The following is a 14,139-nucleotide window of genomic DNA, read 5'->3' as shown; positions in this document are numbered from 1 at the left end:
TTCCTAGTATTTCCAAAACCGAGCCGTAGAAATAACTGAATATGGGTAGAAGCACTGAATGAGATTAGAAATTCAGTCTTGGAGACGTCCATATAATATTTTATAAACATTCGAATGAATCGGATCTATAATTATGCCCAAAGGCCACCCCATGGACCGTTCGAAATTTTGTCAGTATTGCCAAACGGGTATGTTCACCGAGCCGGAGAAAAAAGAGTATTTATCGAACCACTAGATCGGATCATAAATAAGGTCTTGGTGACTTCCATACAATATTTTATAAACATTCCAAAAAAATCAAATCAATATTTATGCCCTAACGCCACCCCGGGGCCAGTTCAAAATTTTGCTAGTATTGTCAAAGGAGTATGTTCACCGAGCCGGACAAAAACTGAGTATGGGTCGAACAACTGAATCGGATCAGAAATTCGGTCTTGGAGACTTCCATACAATATTTTATAAACCTACGAAGGAACCGGATCAATAATTATGTCCTGACTCCACCCCGGGACCCGCTCGAAATTTTGCTAGCATTCCCAAATTTGTACGTTCACCGAGACGGAGAAAAAACTGAGTATGGTTCAAACCACTGAATTTGAACATAAATTCGGTCTTAGAGACTTCCATACAATATTTAATAAACATATGAAAGAAACAGATCAATAATTATGCCCTGACGCCACCCCGGGGCCCGTTCGAAATTTTGCCAGTATTGCCAAAGGGGTATGTTCACCGAGCCGGAGAAAAAATCTGATAATGGGTCATACCACTGAATCGAATCCGAAATTCGGTGTTCGAGACTTCCATACAATTTTTTATAAACATACGAAAGAATCAAATCTATAATTATGCCCTGACACCACCCCGGGGCCTCGTTCGAAATTTTGCCAATATTGCCAAAGGGGTGTGTTCACCGAGTCGGAGAAAAAACTGAATATGGGTCGAACAACTGAACCGGATCAAAAATTCGGTCTTGGAGACATCCAAACAATATTTTATTACACTAAGAAAAGAATCGGATTAATAATTATGCCATGACGCCACACCGGGGCACGTTCGAAAATTTGCCAATATTGCTAAAGAGGTATATTCACCGAGGAAGAAAAAAGCCTAAATATGGGTTGAACCACTGAATCGGATCAGAAATTCGGTCTTGGAGACTTCTATACAATATTTTATAAACATACGAATGAATCGGAACAATAATTATGCCCTGACACCACACCGGACCCGTTCGAAATTTTGTCAGTATTGCCAAAGAGGTATGTTCACCGAGCCGGAGGAAAGACTGAATTGGGTCGAACCACTGAATCGGATCAGAAATTCGGTCTAGAGACTTCCATTTAATATTTTATAAACATACGAAAGAATCGGAACAACAATTATGCCCTGACGTCACCCCGGGGCCCGTTCGAAAATTTGCCAGTATTGCCAAAAGGCTATGTTCACCGAGTATGGGTCGAACCACTGAATCGGATCAGAAATTCGGTCTCGGAAACTTCCATACAATATTTTATAAACCTACGAAGGAATCGAATCAATAATTATGCCCTGACACCACCCCGGAGCCCGTTCGAAATTTGCCAGTATTCCCAAATTTGTATTTTCACTGAGCCGGAGGAAAAACTGAGTATATGCCGAACCATTGAATTGGAACAAAAATTCGGTCTTGGAGACTTCCATACGGTATTTTATAAACATACGAAAGAATCAGATCAATAGTTATGCCCTGAGGCCACCCCGGGGCCCATTCAAAATTTTGCCAGTATTGCCAAAGAGGTATGTTCACCGAGTCGATGAAAAAATTGAGTACGGGTCGAACCACTGAATCGGATCAGAAATTCGGTCTTGGTGATTTCCATACAATATTTTATAAACATACGAAAGAATCGGATCAATAATTATGCCCTAACGCCTTCCCAGGCCCGTTCAAAATTTTGCCAATGTTGCCAAAGGGAAATGTCACCGAGCCGGAGAAAAAACTGAGTATGGGTCGAACCACTGAATCGGATTAGAAATTCGATCTTGGAGACTTCCATACAGTATTTTTAAACATACGAAAGAATCGGATCAATAATTATGCCTAGACGCCACCCGGGGGCCGTTCGAAATTTTGCCAGATTTCCAAAACCGAGCCGTAGAAATAACTAAGTATGGGTCGAACCACTGAATGAGATTAGAAATTCGGTTATGGAGACATCTATTCAATATTTTATAAACATTCGAATGAATCGGATCTATAATTATGCCCTGAGGCCACCCCGTGGCCCGTTCGAAATTTTGCCAGTATTGCCAAAGGGGTATGTTTACCGAGACGGAGAAAAAAGAGTATTGATCGAACCACTGGATCGGATTATAAATTCGGTCTGGGTGACTTCCATACAATATTTTATCAACATTCGAAAGAATCGGATCAATATTTATGCTCTAACGCCACCCGGGGCCGGTTCAAATTTTTGCTAGTATTGCCAAAGGAGTATGTTCACCGAGCCGGACAAAAACCTGAGTATGGGTCGAACAACTGAATCGGATCAGAAATTCGGTGTTGGAGACTTCCATACAATATTTTATAAACCTACGAAGGAATCGGATCAATAATTATGCCCTGACGCCACCCCGGGACCCGTTCGAAATTTTGCCAGCATTCCCAAATTTGTAAGTTCACCGAGCCGGAGAAAAAACTGAGTATGGTTCGAACCACTGAATTGGAACATAAATTCGGTCTTGCAGACTTACATACAATATTTTATAAACATATGAAAGAATCAGATCAATAATTATGCCCTGACGCCACCCCGGGGCCCGTTCGAAATTTTGCCAGTATTGCCAAAGGGGAATGTTCACCGAGCCGGAGAAAAAAACTGAGAATGGGTCGTACCATTGAATCGGAACCGAAATTCGGTCTTGAAGACTTCCATACAATTTTTTATAAACATACGAAAGAATCGAATTAATAATTATGCCCTGACTCCACCCCGGGGCCTTGTTCGAAATTTTGCCAATATTGCCAAAGGGGTATGTTCACCAAGCCGGAGAAAAAACTGAATATGGGTCGAAGAACTGAACCGGATCAGAAATTCGGTCTTGGGGACATCCAAACAATATTTTATTACCCTAAGAAAGAATCGGATTAATATATATGCCCTAACGCCACACCTTGGGCACGTTCAAAAATTTGCCAATATTGCTAAAGGGGTATATTCACCGAGGCGGAAAAAAGCTTGAATATGGGTCGAACCACTGAATCGGATCAGAAATTTGGTCTTCGAGATTTCCAAACAATATTTTAAAAACATACGAAAGAATCGGATCATAATTATGCCCTAACGCCACCCCGAGGCCCGTTCGAAATTTTGCCCTATTGCCAAAGGGGTATGTTCACCGAGCCGGAGTAAAACTGAGTATGGGTCTAACCATTGAACCGGATCAGAAACTCGGTCTTGGAGACTTCCATACAATATTTTATAAACCTACGAAGGAATCAGATCGATAATTATTCCCTAACGCCACCACAAGGCCCGTTCGAAAATTTGCTATTATTGCCAAAGGGGTATGTTCACCGAGCCGGAGAAAAAACTGAGTATGGATCGAACCACTGAATCGGATCAGAAATTCTGTCTTGGAGAATTCAATACAGTATTTTATAAACATACGAAAGAATCGAATCAATAATTATGCCCTGACTCCACCCGGGACCATTTTAAATTTTTCCAGTATTTCCAAAACCGAACCGTAGAAATAACTGAGTATGGGTCAAACCACTGAATGAGATTAGAAATTCGGTCTTGGAGACTTCCATACAATATTTTATAAACATACGAATGAATCGGATCTATTATTATGCCCAGACTCTACCCCGTGGCCTGTTCGAAATTTTGCCAGTATTGCCAAAGGGGTATGTTCACCGTGCTGAAGAAAAAATGAGTATTGGTCGAACCGCTGAATCGGATCATAAATTCGGTCTTGGTAACTTTCATAAAATGTTTTATAAACATACGAAAGAATCGGATCAATAATTATGCCCTAACACCACCCCGTGGCTCGTTCGAAATTTTACAAGTGTTGCCTAAGGGGTATGTTCATCGAGCAGGACAAAACACTGAGTATGGATCGAACCACTGAATCGGATCAAAAATTCGGTCTTGGAGACTTCCATACAACATTTTATAAACCTACGAAGGAAACAGATCAATAATTATGCCATGACGCCACCCCGAGGCCTGTTCGAAATTTTGCCAGTATTCCTAAATTTGTATGTTCACCGTACCGGAGAAAAAACTAAGTACGGGTCGAACCACTGAATTGGAACAGAAATTCGGTCTTGGAGACTTTCATACAATTTTTTATACATATATGTAAGAATCAGACCAACAATTATACCCTAATGCCACCCCGGGTTCTGTTCGAAATATTTCCTGTATTGCCAAAAGGGTATGTTCAACGAGGCGGAGAAAAAAACTGAGAATGGGTCGTATCACTGAATCGTATAAGAAAATCGGTCTTCGTGAATTTCAGACAATATTTTATTACCCTAATAAAGAATCGAATCAATAATTATGCCCTGACGCCATCCCGCGGCCCGTTCAAAATTTTGTCAGTATTGCCAAAGGGGTATGTTCACCGAGCCGAAGAAAAAACTCAGTATGGGTCGAACCACTAAATCGGATCGGATATTCAGTCTTGGAGACTTCCATAAAATATTATATAAACACAGGAAAGAATCGGATCAATAATTATGCCCTGACGCCACCCCGGGGCCTGTTTGAAAATTTTCCAATATTGCCAAAGGGGTATGTTCACCGAGCCAGAGAAAAAACTGAGTATGGGTCGAACCACTGAATCTCATTAGAAATTCACTCTTGGAGACATTCATACAGTATTTTATAAACATACGAAAGAATCGGATCAATAATTATGCCCTGACACCTCCCCGGGGCCCGTTCGAAAATTTGCTAGTATTGTCGAAGGGATTTGTTCACCGAGCTGAAGAAAAAACTGAGTATGGGTCGAACCACTAAATCGGATCAGAAATTCCGTCTTGGAGACTTCCATACAATATTTTATAAACCTACGAAGGAATCAGATCAATAATTATGCCCTGACGCCACATGGGGCCCGTTCGAAATTTTCCAGTATTCCCAAAGGGATATGTTCACCGAGCCGGAGAAAAAACTGAGAATGGGTCGAACCACTGAATTGGAACACAAATTCGGTCTTTTAGACTTCCATACAATATTTTATAAATATATGAAATAATCGAATCAATAATTATGCCCTGACGTCACCCCGGGGACCGTTCGAAATTTTGCAAGTTTTGCCAAAGGGGTATGTTCACCGAGCCGGAGAAAAAATTGAGTATGGGTTGTACCACTGAATCGGTTTAGAAATTCGGTCTTGGTGACTTTCCATACAATATTTTATTACCCTAAGAGAATCAGATTAATAATTATGCCTTAACACCACCTCGGGGCCCGTTCGAAATTTTGCTAGTATTGCCAAAGGGGTGTGTTCACCGAGACGGACAAAAAACTGAGTATCGGTCGAAACACTGAAACGGATCTGAAATTCGGTTTTGGAAACTTGCATACAATATTTTATAAACATACGAATGAATCGAAATCATAATTATGCCCTGAATCCACCTCGTGGCCCGTTCGAAATTTTGCCAGTATTGCCAAAGGGGTATGTTCACTGAGCCGGAGAAAAAACTGAGTATGGGTCGAACCACTGAATCGGATCAGAAATTTGGTCTTAGAGAGTTCCATACAATATTTTATAAACATACGAAAGAATCGGAACAATAATTTTGCCCTGACGCCACCCCGGGGCCCGTTCAAAATTTTTCCAGTGTTGCCAAAGGTGTATATTCACCGAGCCGGACAATAAACTTAGTATGGGATGAACCATTGAATCGGATCAGAAATTCGGTCTTGGATACTTCCATACAATATTTTATAAACATACGAAAGAATCGGATAAAAAATTATGCCCTGACGCCACCGGGCCCGTTCGAAATTTTGCAAGTATTGCCAAAGGGGTATGTTCACCTAGCCGAAGAAAAATCTGAGTATGGGTCGAACCACTGAATCGGATCAGAAATTCGGTCTAGAAGACTTCCATACAATATTTTGTAAACTTACGAATGAATCAGAATAATAATTCTGCCCTGACGCCATCCCGGGGCCCATTGGAAATTTTGCTAGTATTCCCAAAGAGATATGTTCACCGAGCCGGAGAAAAAACTGAGTACGGGATGAACCGTTGAATCGGATCAGAAATTCGGTCTTGGATACTTCCATACAATATTTTATAAACATACGAAAGAATCGGATAAAAAATTATGTCCTGACGCCACCCCGGGCCCGTTCGAAATTTTGCAAGTATAGCCAAAGGGGTATGTTCACTGAGCCGAAGAAAAAGCTGAGTATGGGTCGAACCACTGAATCGGATCAGAAATTCGGTCTAGAAGACTTCCATACAATATTTTGAAAACTTACGAATGAATCAAATAATAATTCTGCCCTGACGCCACCCCGGGGCCCATTGGAAATTTTTCCAGTATTCCAAAGAGATATGTTCACCGAGTCGGAGAAAAAACTGAGTACGGGTCGAACCACTGAATTGGAACAGAAATTCGGTCTTGGAGACTTCCTTACAATATTTTATAAACATACGAAAGAAACGGATCAATAATTATGCCCTGACGCCATCCCGGGGACCGTTTGAAATTTTGCCAGTATTTCCAAAGGGGTATGTTCACCGAGAAAACTGAGTATGGATCGAACCACTGAATCGGATCAGAATTTCGGTCTTGGTGACTTCCATACAATATTTTATAAACATACGAATGAATCGGATCAATAAATATACCTTGACGCCACCCCAGGGCCCGTTCCAAATTTTGCCAGTATCGCCAATGGCGTGTGTTCACCGAGCCGGACAACAAACTGAGTTTGGATCGAACCACTGAATCGGATCAGTGAGTCGGTCTTGGAGACTTCCATACAGTATTTTATAAACATAGGAATGAATCGGAACAATTATTATGCCCTGACGCCAACTCGGAGCCTGTTCGAAATTTTGCCAGTATTGCCAAAAGGGTATGTTCAACGAGCCGAAGAAAAAACTAAGTATGGGTCGAACCACTGAATCGGATCAGAACATCGGTCTTGGGACTTGCATTTAATAGTTTATAAACATACGAAACAATCGGAACAATAATTATGCCCTGACGCCACCCCGGGACCCGTTCTTATTTTTGCCAGTATTGCCAAAGGGGTATGTTTATCGAGCTGATAAAAAAACTGAGTATGGGTCGAACCACTAAATCGGATCAGAAATTCGGTCTCGGAGACTTCCATACAATATTTTATTACCCTAAGAAAGAATCAGATCAATAATTATGCCCTGACACCACCTCGGGGCCCATTCGAAATTTTGCTAGTATTGCCAAAGGGGTGTGTTCACCGAGCCGGAGAAAAAACTAGTATGGGTCGAACCACTGAATCGGATTAGAAATTCACTCTTTGAGACTTTCATACAATATTTTAAAAACATACGAAAGAATCGGATCAATAATTATGCCCTGATACCACCCCGGGGCCCGTTTGAAATTTTGCAAGTATTGCCAAATTGGTATGTTCACCGAGCTGAAGAAAAAACTGAGTATGGGTCGAACCGCTGAATTGGTACAGAAATTGGGTCTTGGAGACTTCCATACAATATTTTATAAACATACGAACGAAACGGAACAATAATTATGCCCTAACGCCACCCCGTGGCCCTTTCGAAATTTTACCAGTATTGCCAAAGAAGTTTGTTCAACGAATCGGAGAAAAAACTGAGTATGGGTCGAACCACTGAATCGGATCAGAAATTCGGTCTTAGAGACTTCCATACAATATGTTATAAACAAACGAAAGAACCGGAACAATAATTACGCCCTGACGCCACCCTGGAGCCCATTCGAAATTTTGCCAGTTTTGATAAAGGGGTATGTTCACCGAGTCGGAGAAAAAACTTAGTATGGCTCGAACTATTGAATCGGATCAAAAATTCGGTCTTAGAGACTTCCATACAATATTTTACAAACATATGAAAGAATCGGATCAAGATTTATGCCCTGATGCCACCCCGGGCCCGTTCGAAAATTTTCCAGTATTGCCAAAGTGGTATGTTCACCGAGTCGGAGAAAAAAATGAGTATGAGTCGAACCACTGACTCGGATTATATATTCGTTCTAACAGACTTCCATACAATATTTTGTTAACATACGAATGAATCAGAACAATAATTATGCCCTGATGCCACCCCGGTGCCTATTGGAAATTTTGCTAGGATTCCCAAAGGGGTATGTTCACCGAGTCGGAGAAAAAACTGAGTATGGGTCGAACCACTGAATTGGTACAGAAATTCAGTCATGGAGACTACCATAAAATATTTTATAAACATACGAACGAAACGGAACAATAATTATGCCCTAACGCCATCCCGGGGCCCGTTCTAAATTTTGCCAGTATATTCAAATGGGTATGTTCACCGAGCCGAAGAAAATACTGAGTATGGGTCGAACCACTGATTCGGTTCAGAATTTCGATCTTGGTGACTTGCATACAATATTTTATAAACATACGAAAGAATCAGATCAATAATTATGCCCTGACGGCACCCCAGGGCCCGTTCGAAATTTTACCAGTATTGCCAAAGGCGTGTGTTCACTGAGCCGGACAACAAACTGAGTATGGGTCGAACCACTGAATTGGATCAAAAATTCGGTCTTTGAGACTTCTATACAATATTTTAAACATACGAATGAATCGGAACAATAATTATGCCCTGACGCAACCCCCGGGCCCGTTCGAAATTTTGCAAGTATTTCCAAATGGGTATGTACACCGAGCCGGAGAAAAAACTGAGTATGGGTCGAACGATTGAATCGGATCAGAAATTCGGTCTTGGAGACTTCCATACAATATTTTATAAACATACGAAAATATCGGAACAATAATTATGCCCTGACGCCACACCGGGGCCCGTTCAAAATTTTGCCAATATTGCCAAAGGGGTATGTTCACCGAGCCGGAGAAAAAACTGAGTATGGGTCGAACCATTGAATCGGATCAGAAATTCGGTCATGGAAACTTCCATATAATATTTTATAAACATACAAAAGAATCGGATCAATAATCATGTCCTAACGCCACCCCGGGGCCCGTTCTTAATTTTTCTTGTATTTCCAAAGGGGTATGTTCACCGAGCCGGAGAAAAAACTGAGTATGTGTCGAACCACTGAATCGGATCAGAAACTCGGTCTTGGTGACTTCCATAAAATATTTTATAAACATACGAAAGAATAGGATCAATAATTATGCCCTGACGCCACCCATGGCTCGTTCGAAAATTTGCCAGTATTGCCAAAGGTTTGTGTTTACCGAGCCGGACAACAAACTAAGTATGGGTCGAACCACTGAATCGGATCAGAAATTCTGTTTTAGAGACTTCCATTCAATATTTTATAAACATACGAATGAATTGGAACAATAATTATGCCTTGACGCCACCCCGGGGCCCGTTCGAAATTTTGCCAGTATTGACAAAGGGGTAAGTTCACCGAGACGAAGAAAAAACTGAGTATGGGTCGAACCATTGAATCGGATCAGAAATTCGGTCTTGGATACTTCCATACAATATTTTATAAACATACGAAAGAATCGGATGAATAATTATGCCCTGATGCCACCCCGGGCCAGTTCGAAATTTTGCCAGTATTGCCAAGGGGGGGTATGTTCACCGAGCCGGAGAAAAAACTGAGTATGTGTCGAACCACTGAATCGGATCAGAAATTAGGTTTCGAGATTTCCATACAATATTTTATAAGTATACGAAAGAATCTGATCAATAATTATGCACTGACGCCACCCGGGGCCCTTTCAAAATTTTGCTAGTATTGCCAAAGGGGTATGTTCACCGAGCTGGAGAAAAAATTGAGTATGGGTCGAACCACTGAATCGGATCAGATATTCGGTGTAAGGCCCGTTTCCGGTAGCCCTACTTTGCACGTTGGATTTACTCATAAACGCAGTTCTAAATATCAGAGTTAATAAAAACTTTCGCGGAATAATAAAACTTCAACCATAACATTTTACATAACCATCAAATCATGTCTAATAAAACATTCGTAGTCAATTAAAACAAAACATAGTCTTTAAAACATCACAACATTTCTCCAAGATGCCATTATCTTCGATTCCATGCCATGTGTCTTTAGTCACGCGAGCTGCCTCAACCTATTTGCCTGCGTGCATACTAAAAGTCAGCTACGCTGATTGATTTCAAGTTAATCACATAACTTACTTTTCATACACATATACGTGCCCAAAGGTACGCATTACATGCATATCATGTTCAGCATTCGTCTATATACATTCATATCTAACCATACATTATAAAGGGCGTTTCACCCTATATACCTCGGATATTATTAGGGTCCGGTACCCTCCATCCTCGGATATTATTAGGGTCCGGTCACCCTTCATCCTCGGATATTATTAGGGTACGGTACCCTTCATCCTCGGATATTATTAGGATCCGGTACCCATCATCCTCGGATATTATTAGGGTCCGGTACCCTTTCTTCCATGGCTTCATACTATACCTGTTCTTAAATACTTTTCCTGACAATACGTGCAATCTCCGAAGAACGTTCACGTACCATTAACATATCATACGTACATTATGCATACATCATATATATTCATACATTGCATACATAATATATATTCATACATGCATCTTATCTTACATCATACATGGCAATCACATCTTTAGCTACCACCTGACGGTACATGCAATATCCGAAGATCGTTCACGCACCGTTAAGCAATCATCATACATAAATCATACAAGGCATACACTTACCACTTAAGGTAAGTGTATTAACTATCACATTGAGTATGCACACAGCCCCGAGAACATAACAAGAAAGTGGGGCTAAAAACTCACCTCAACGCGGTTGCGTTCACCGTTTACGGTTATTCCCTTCTTGAGCTGTGCACGACTAACTGTATAATAACTATACGTTTCAGTAAACTATCCCTACACATATCGCCTTTCTAGTTTAATTATTACCCTCAACAAATAGGGGTCCGGGGGCAGCGCCCCTGGCAGCGGGGTTCTAGGGGCGGCAGCCCCTAGCGGGGTCCAAGGGGCAGAGCCCCTAGCTGGGGTTAAGCTGCCAAGCCAGCTTCGAAAAATTTTATTTTCATTAACTGTCTTAACTTATTTTCCATTAGGATTTTGAATCATTATCAATTTGCTAACTTAAAATGTTTAAGGGCTTCTTTGCAATTAAATCATTCTTTTTCTAAGTCCAGGGACTGTTCTATCATTTATTAAACTTCTGATTCTTTATTCAGTCCTTAACGAATGGGAGTTCATAGCGAATTAACAATTATAACGAATCCGGCATGTAACGAATCAAACATTATAGCTAACTGGTCCTTATGACGAATTGGACCCTTTCACGAACTGGTACATATAGCGAATTGGGCCTTAACGAACTGATCCTTATACGAACTGATCATTGCGAATCAAAGGTAATTCGTTACCCCTTTCCCCTAACGAATCAGAGACGAACTAAGGCTAGTTCGTCGTGCTCCCTTATGTGAATTAACTAACGAATCACCCTTCAATTCGTTAATTTCCCATAGCAAACTAGGGTTAGGTCAGGGAATGTCAGAACATTCCCTGACATTCCTTATCCTCGTACCACTATTCCGGCTCCGCCTTTCCGGCGCCGCCTTTGCCGGAAAGCCGCCGGAAAACCGCGAACACGTCGGAAAAACGAGTTTTAACTCGTTTTTTACCGTTTTTCGTCTCGTTCGATCCAGATCTGAGCTAGGGTAACCTCTAAGCTCATCATAGGTTCGGTTTATACCCGATTCCACCCGGATCTCGTGACTTAAACGGTTTAACGATTTCGGCTTGTCGTTGAGTGACCATAACTAACGGATTTAAACTCATACAACAAAATGCTATCATACCTTGGGTTGGGATCCGTTTCTTCTTCTATATTTCGGCTAGATAGAGGCTAGAGAGAGAGAGAGCTTAAGTGTGTGTTTGAGAGGTGTATGGAATATGTGTAAATGAATGAAAATTGGGTATTAAAGGTTTATATATTTATGGATCATGGGCTTAGCCCATGGTCTTTCCTTCTTTCTTTCATACCCAAGTCCATAACTCATATCCTTTTAACCCAACACTAGCCCAACTCATATTCTAGTTATCTAAACCGAAAACAACCCAATATAAAATAGACGAAATTTATATTATTATTATTATAACCAAAGGTAGGATGTTACATTCGGTCTTGGATACTTCAATACAATATTTTATAAACATACGAAAAAATCAGATCAATAATTATGCCATGACGCCACCCCGGGGCCCGTTCGAAATTTTGCTAGTATTGCCAAGGGGGTATGTTCACCGAGCCGGAGAAAAAACTGAGTATGGGTCGAACCACTGAATCGGATCAGAAATTCGGTTTTGGTGACTTCCATACAATATTTTATAAACATACGAAAAAATCGGATCAATAATTATGCCCTGACGCCACCCCGGGGTCCGTTTATATTTTGCCAGTATTGCTAAAGGAGTATGTTCTCCGAGCCGGAGAAAAAAATGAGTATTGGTCGAACCACTTAATCGGATCAGAAATTCGGTCTTGGTGACTTCCATACAATATTTTATAAACATACGACAGAATCGGATCAATAATTATGCCATGACTCCACCCAGGGCCCGTTCGAAATTTTGCCAGTACTGCCAAAGGGGTATGTTCACCGAGCCGGAGAAAAAACTGAGTATGGGTCGAACCACTGAATCGGATCAGAAATTCAGACTTGGAGACTTTCATACAATATTTTATAAACATACGAAAGAATCGGATCATTAATTATGCCCTGAAGCCACCTCGGGGCCCATTCGAAATTTTGCCAGTATTGCCAAAGGGGTATGTTCACCGAGCCGGAGAAAAAACTGAGTATGGGTCAAACCACTGAATCGGCTCAGAAATTCAGACTTAGAGACTTTCATACAATATTTTATAAACATACGAAAGAATCGGATCATTAATTATGCCCTGGCGCCACCACGGGGCCCATTCGAAATTTTGCCAGTATTGCCAAAGGGGTGTGCTCACCGATCTGGAGAAAAAACTGAGTATGGGTCGATCCACTGAATCGGATCAGAAATTCGGTCTTGTAGACTTTCATACAATATTTTATAAACATACGAAAAAATCGGATTAATAATTATGCCCTGACGCCACCCCGGAGCCCGTTCTAAATTTTTCCAGTATTGCCAAAGGGATATGTTCACCGAGCCAGAGAAAAAATTGAGTATGGTAAAACCACTGTATCGGATCAAAAATTCGGTCTTGGTGACTTCCATACAATATTTTATAAGTATAAGAAAGAATAAAATCAATAATTATTCAATAACGCCACCCGCCTTTAAAAATTTTGCCAGTATTGTGGTACGTTCACCGAGCCATAGAAATAACCGAGTATAGGTCGAACTACTGAATTGGAACAGAAATTCGGTCTTGGAGGCTTCCATACAATATTTTTATAAACATGAAAGAATCAGATCAATAGTTATGCCCTGACGCCACCCCGGTGCCCGATCGAAATTTTGCCAGTATTGTTAGAGGGGTATGTTCACCGAGCCGGAGAAAAACTGAGTATGGGTCGTACCACTGAATCGGATCAGAAGTATGGTCTTGGTGACTTCCATACAATATTTTATTACCCTAAGAAAGAATCGGATCGATAATTATGTCTTAGCGCCAACCCGGGGCCCGTTTGAAATTTTGCCAGTATTTCCAAAGCGGTATGATCACCGAGCCAGAGAAAAAACTGAGTATGGGTCGAACCACTGAATCGGATTAGAAATTCTCTTTTAGAGACTTCTATACAATATTTTATAAACATACGAAAGAATCGGATCAATAGTTATGCCCTGACACCACCTCGAGGCAAGTTCGAAGTTTTGCTAGTATTGTCAAAGGAGTATGTTCACTGAGCCGGAGAAAAAACTGAGTATGGGTCTTACATGAATCGGATCAGAAATTCGGTA

Source organism: Bidens hawaiensis, unplaced genomic scaffold (genome assembly GCF_021521415.1).
Source record: "Bidens hawaiensis isolate Kalapana, Puna unplaced genomic scaffold, B.hawaiensis_p1.1 tig00007048_1, whole genome shotgun sequence".
Lineage (NCBI taxonomy): Eukaryota > Viridiplantae > Streptophyta > Magnoliopsida > Asterales > Asteraceae > Bidens > Bidens hawaiensis.
The sequence above is the reverse complement of the archived record's forward strand: the minus strand, read 5'-3'. Positions refer to the sequence as shown.